Genomic DNA, 7,146 nt, shown 5'->3' with positions numbered 1-7,146 from the left:
CCGTGGCCACAATATGGGCTGTAATGCTAACAAAAAGAATATGGGCTCCAAAAAAACCCTTAAGAATTAGCAAATGGGCTGTAAATTATTAGAAATAATGGCAGATGGGCTATATGCTGTTTTCCACAGATTTGAGGCTTTCCTAAAAATAGGTTGACGCACAAGCACTGACTGTTGGATGTCCATCCAACGGACGTCGTGCTTCTTCAATCTCTGCTCGTCCTGCTCCAGCCGCTCAAACAAGCGCCGGCGGGACTGCCTGCTCCCTCCTCCCCGCGGCCGGCTGTGCTGCTGCGCAGGCGTCACCGCCCCACCGTACTCCCATCGCTGGCCTAGCCATCCCACTACTCACCCACACCTGTTGTTATTCTCCGGCGACGGCAGACGAACCAGTAAACCCTCGTACAGTCGTACTCCCCTCCGCGTGGGAAACAACTGCCGAGTCTTCCCTGCCTCCGTTTCGTCCCCTTCCTAGGCCTCGCCGTCGTCCACCGCCGTGGTGCTCTCGGCGCGGCGTGGTCAATGTGGTCAACGACCGACTTCCATCAGAAGAGTACTGTGCGTGGAGACGCTGACAGCTGGGTCCACGGCCGCAGCAAGGAAGTGCCTCCTTATTACGCGCAAAATAATTATTCCTCCACCTGACAGCGGGGACCCACCGGACGGGCCACCGTATTTCACAAAAAAAACGTTTCCGCCCTGACTGCTGGGACCCACCAGCTACACCTTCGCACACAAGGAGGTGCGTTCGGGCAAAAAAAACAAAATGATTCGCCCCCCTGACAGCTGGGACCCACCAGCTACATCTTCTCACACAAGGAAGTGCCTGACAGTCAGGACCCACCTGGTCGAAGCGTACGTAGCGTTGTCATTCTGGTCCAGAACGTGTACGTACATATATATTGGTGGATGTAGAGGCGCGCACGTGTCGTAGTAGAGGCTCGCACGTAGCATGTACACGTACGTACAGCGGCCATGGTGCAAGAAAGAAAATACGGCCACGTATGTGTACATATGGGCGGAGTCTCGAACATCTACTCGCGCATACGTACGGCGAGGGCTCGTTGACATGGCTAGGTCAGAACGGAGAAACATGGTCGTCGTCGTGTTCATGGGGAGGCAACGGAATGCGTCGTATTCATGGGGAGGCAACGGAATGCGTCGTGTTCACCGGGAGATAACGGAACGCGTGGGAGCCAACCGGCTGGGTCGGAACGGAATGCGTGGTCGTGTTCATCGGGAGGGCTTGGATGGAACAGGCGATGGAAACGAGGCCTGGCGTACCGCAGAAGGGAGGAAACGGCCTTGTGTTCGACCGGCCACGTTCGAAACGGGATCCTGTTCATCGGGAGGGGTCTGGCGTACCGCAAAACGGACGAAACGGGCCTCCTACGATCGAAACGGGGGTCCCGTTGATCGGGAGGGGTGTGGCGTACCGCAAAACGGACGAAACAGACCTCCTACGGTCGAAACGGGGGTCCTGTTGATAGGGAGGGGTGTGGCGTACCGCAAAATGGACGAAACGGACCTCCTACGGTCAAAACGGGGGTCCTGTTCATCGGGAGGGGTGTGGCGTACCGCAAAACGGGACTCCACGGGATACTGTTCATCTCCACCGTCGACCTCCTCCAGCCTCCACGGGCTACCGTCGACCTCCTCCAGCCACCATGGGCTACCGTCGACCTCCTCAGCCTCCACGGGCTCCTGTTCATCCAGCCTCCACCGCGCGCTACTCCACCGGCTACTGTTCAACCACCCCTCCACGGGCACCCCTCCACCATCTACTGTTCATCCAGCCCTCCACACCACGGGGTCCTGTTCATCCAGAGGCAATGCCACCGCTCACTGTTCATCCAACCCCCCCCCCCCCCGCAACGCTCACTGTTCATCCCAGAGGCAGCATCAACCGGCTTCAGTTAGCAGCAGTAGCGAAGGAATCGCTCGATCGGGTTCAGTTAACAGCCATCGATTGATCGCTCGGGTTCAGTAACGCGTAGCCTACAGTGCAATCGCTCGGGTTCAGTTAGAGCCCAATGCCTCGCTCGGGTTCAGTTAGAGCCCAACGCCTCGCTCGGGTTCAGTTAGAGCCAACGCCTCGCACACACGCGCGTACGTGTACGAGAGAAACGCGCATCGCTCGGCCCCCGACCTCCCACCGTAACCGGGAACTCCCCGAAATTTTCCTCCCCCTCGCTTCTACCACGGTTTTTTCCGTCATGGACGGCCCAAAGAATGTCATGCAGCTGCGTCTCCGGCCCGCCCAGGACGAAAAGCCCATTTTCTATCACGATTTTTTGTCATAGAAGTAGGAGCCCACCACATCTATGATGATACCGGGTTTTGTCACAATTATCGTCACAGAAGTGTCATATGTATGACAGAAAAAATTCGTTCGGCCCAAAATGTCACGGATGTGTCTTCTTTTACTAGTGTGATCCTCCTCCATGGCATCTATCCTCTTCAAATCAGCCTCCATCTCTTCCTCCGTTGCTGGCCCAAAGTGGTCAGCATTGCTGTTTGTCCTTGATCTCGATGCCGGATGAGACACCCGGCTCTCCCCGACTGACTCTTGAGAAGACATCTTGCTATAATCTGCAGCAGCAACAGCTCGAAACACAAACAGAGGATAATTGTGTGATACAGGAGTCAAAACCTTTGGGAGATTATATAATGAATTTTTACCGACCAAAATACGTATCGTGCAAGAAAACGGAGTCCGGAGAGCGCACGAGGTGCCCACGAGGCAGGGGGCGCGCCCTCCACCCTCGTGTCCTTCCTGGACTGCTTCTTATTTTTCTATTTTTCTAAATATTCCAGAATGGATAAAAATTACCATTAGAACTATTTTGGAGTCGGTTTACTTACGGTACCACATACCTATTCCTTTTCGGAGTCTGAAACGTTCTGGAAAGTGTCTCTTATGTATTCCTCCGGGGTTACGGTTTCAATAACATTGGTTTCAACATTTATGGGATTACCTGAGATATAATGTTTGATTCTTTGACCGTTCACCACCTTCAGATTTGTGCCTTCGAAGTTGTTGATTTTTATGGCACCGGAACGATAGACCTCCTTGATAACATAAGGACCTCCCCATTTAGAGAGAAGTTTCCCTGCAAAAAATCTTAAACGAGAGTTGTATAATAATACATAATCATCTACATTAAACTCACGGTTTTGTATCCTTTTGTCATGCCATCTTTTGACTTTTTCTTTAAACAACTTGGCATTCTCATAGGCTTGGGTTCTCCATTCATCAAGTGAGCTAATGTCAAATAACCTCTTCTCACCGGCAAGTTTGAAATCATAGTTGAGCTCTTTAATAGCCCAATATGCCTTAAGTTCTAGTTCAAGAGGTAAGTGACATGCTTTTCCATAAACCATTTTATACGGAGACATACCCATAGGATTTTTATATGCAGTTCTATAGGCCCATAATGCATCATCAAGTTTCTTGGACCAATTGTTTCTAGATCTATTAACAGTCTTTTGCAAAATTAATTTGAGTTCTCTGTTACTCAATTCTACTTGACCACTAGACTATGGGTGATATGGAGATGCAATTCTATGATTAACATCATACTTAGCAAGCATTTTACGGAAAGCACCATGAATAAAATGTGAATCACCATCAGTCATTAAATATCTAGGGACTCCAAACCTCGGAAAAATAACTTCTTTAAGCATCTTAATAGAGGTGTTATGATCAGCACTACTAGTTGGAATAGCTTCTACCCACTTAGTAACGTAATCAACAACAACTAAAATATGTGTATATCCATTAGAGGCAGGAAACGGTCCCATATAATCAAAGCCCCAAACATCAATTGGTTCAATAACAAGTGAATAATTCATAGGCATTTCTTGACATCTACTAATATTACCAATTTTTTGACATTCATCACAAGATAAGACAAACTTACGGGCATCCTTGAAGAGAGTAGGCCAATAAAAACCGGATTGCAATGCCTTATGTGCAGTTCTATCTCCAGCGTGGTGTCCTCCATAAACTTCGGAGTGACACTTGCGTAGGATCTGTTCCTGTTCATGCTCAGGTACACAACATCTAATAACACCATCTACTCCTTCTTTATAAAGATGCGGGTCATCCCAGAAGTACTGTCTCAAATCATAGAAAAACTTTTTCTTTTGCTGGTATGTGAAACTAGGTGGTATAAATTTAGAAACAATGTAATTAGCATAAGCAGCATACCATGGAGCAGTACGAGAAGCATTTATGACATTTAATTGTTCATCAGGAAAGCTATCATCAATAGGTAGTGGGTCATCAAGAACATTCTCTAACCTAGACAAGTTGTCTGCAACGGGGTTCTCAGCTCCCTTTCTATCAATAATATGCAAATCAAATTCTTGTAGCAAGAGAACCCATCTAATAAGTCTAGGTTTAGCATCTTTCTTTCCCATAAGGTATTTAATAGCAGCATGATCAGTGTGAATAGTTACTTTAGAATCAACACTATAAGGTCTGAACTTATCACAAGCAAATACAACTGCTAAGAATTCTTTTTCAGTAGTAGCATAATTTCTCTGGGCATTGTCTAGAGTTTTACTAGCATATTGAATAACATTTAATTTCTTATCAACTCTTTGCCCTAGAACAGCACCTACAGCATAATCACTAGCATCACACATAATTTCAAAGGGTAAATTCCAATCAGGTGGCTGAACAATAGGTGCAGAAATCAATGCTTTCTTAAGTATTTCAAATGCTTCTACACAATCATCATCAAAGACAAACGGTATATCTTTTTTGTAATAAATTAGTCAGAGGCCGAGAAATTTTTCAGAAGTCCTTAATGAACCTCCTATAAAATCCGGCGTGACCAAGGAAGCTTCTTATACCTTTGATGTCCTTGGGACATGGCATCTTTTCAATAGCATCAACTTTAGCTTTATCAACTTCAATACCTCTTTCAGAAATTTTATGCCCCAAGACAATGCCTTCATTAACCATAAAGTGGCACTGCTCCCAATTCAAGACAAGATTAGTTTCTTCACATCTCTGCAAAACTCGATCAAGGTTGCTCAAGCAATCATCAAAAGAGGATCCATAGACGGAGAAATCGCCCATGAAAAACTCACAAATCTTTTCACAAAAATCAGAGAATATAGCCATCATGCATCTTTGAAAGGTAGAAGGTGCATTACATAAACCAAAAGGCATACGTCTATAAGCAAAAGTACCGAAAGGGCAAGTAAATGTGGTCTTTGCTTGATCATCAGCTGACACAGGTATTTGAGAGAAACCAGAATAACCATCTAGAAAGCAAAAATGTGTGTGTTCGGATAATCTTTGTAGCATTTGATCAATAAAAGGTAAGGGGTAATGATCTTTTTAGTAGCTTTATTTAATTTGCAGAAATCAATTACCATCCTATAACCTGTAATAATTCTTTGTGGAATCAATTCATCTTTATCATTAGGAACGATAGTAATATCTCCCTTCTTAGGGACACAATGGACAGGACTTACCCACTGAATATCAGCAACGGGATAAATTATACCTACCTCAAGGAGCTTTTGTATTTCCTTTCTTACCACTTCTTTCATTTTAGGATTCAGCCGTCGTTGGTGATCAATAACTGGTTTGGCATCTTTCTCCAAATTTATTTTGTGTTGCCATAGAGTGGGACTAATGCCCTTAAGATCATCAAGAGTATATCCAATAGCAGCACGGTGCTTCTTCAGAGTTTTCAATAATTTTTCTTCCTCCTTCTCTGAAAGGTTAGCACTAATAATAACAGGATATATATTCTTTTCATCAAGATAAGCATATTTAAGAGTATCAGGTAAAGGTTTAAGCTCAAACACGGGATCACCCTTGGGTGGAGGACGATCCCCTAGGATTTCAACAGGCAAGTTATGTTTCAGAATAGGTCCCTGTTTAAACAACACTTCATCTATTTCCCTTCTTTCATTCATAAACATATCATTTTCATGGTCTAGCAAAGATTTTTCTAAAGGATCACTAGGAGGTACGGCAATAGAAGCAAGACCAATAATTTCATCTTTACTAGGCAATTCTTCTTCACGATGTTGTCTACGAAATTTAGAAAAGTTAAACTCATGAGACATATCACCTAAACCAATAGTAACAACATCCTTTTCGCAATCTATCTTTGCATTAACAATGTTCAAGAAGGGTCTACCAAATATAATGGGACAAAAGCTATCTTGTGGGGAACCAAGAACAAGAAAATCAGTAGGATATTTAGTTTTCCTACACAAGACTTCAACATCTCTAACAATTCCAATTGGTGATATAGTATCTCTATTGGCAAGCTTAATTGTAACGTCAATATCTTCTAACTCAGTAGGTGCAATGTCATGCATAATTTCTTTGTATAAGTCAATAGGTATTGCACTAGCACTAGCACCCATATCACATAAGCCATGATAACAATGATCTCCTATTTTAACAGAAATAACAGGCATGCCTGCCACAGGTCTATGTTTATCTTTAGCACAAGGTTTGGCAATTCTAGCAGTTTCATCACAGAAATAAATAACATGCCCATCAATATTATCAGCCAAGAGATCTTTAACAATAGCAATATTAGGTTCAACTTTAACTTTCTCAGGAGGTGTATAAGTTCTAACATTGCTTTTACAAACCACAGTTGAAGCTTTAGCATGATCCTTTATTCTAACAGGGAAAGGTGGTTTCTCAACATAAGTAGTAGGAACAATAGGATCATTATAAGTGATAGTCTTTTCTTCAACTTTAATAGGTGCAGCTACTTTTACTTCTATGGGAGGATGATATTTAAACCACTTCTCCTTAGGGAGATCAACATGAGTAGCAAAAGATTCACAGAAAGAAGCTACTATCTCAGAGTCGAGTCCATATTTACTGCTAAATTTACGGAAAACATCGGTATCCATAAAAGATTTAACACAATCAAACTTAGGTGTCATACCTGACTCCTTATCTTCGTCGAGATCCCAATCTTCAGAGTTGCGTTTAATTCTTTCCAATAAATCCCATTTGAATTCAATAGTCTTCATCATAAAAGAGCCAGCACAAGAAGTATCGAGCATGGTGCGATTGTTATCAGAAAGCCGAGCATAATTTTTTTGAATAATCATCTCTCTTGAGAGCTCATGATTGGGGCATGAATATAA

Source organism: Triticum aestivum, chromosome 4D (assembly GCF_018294505.1).
Source record: "Triticum aestivum cultivar Chinese Spring chromosome 4D, IWGSC CS RefSeq v2.1, whole genome shotgun sequence".
Lineage (NCBI taxonomy): Eukaryota > Viridiplantae > Streptophyta > Magnoliopsida > Poales > Poaceae > Triticum > Triticum aestivum.
Note: the sequence above shows the minus strand (reverse complement) of the source record.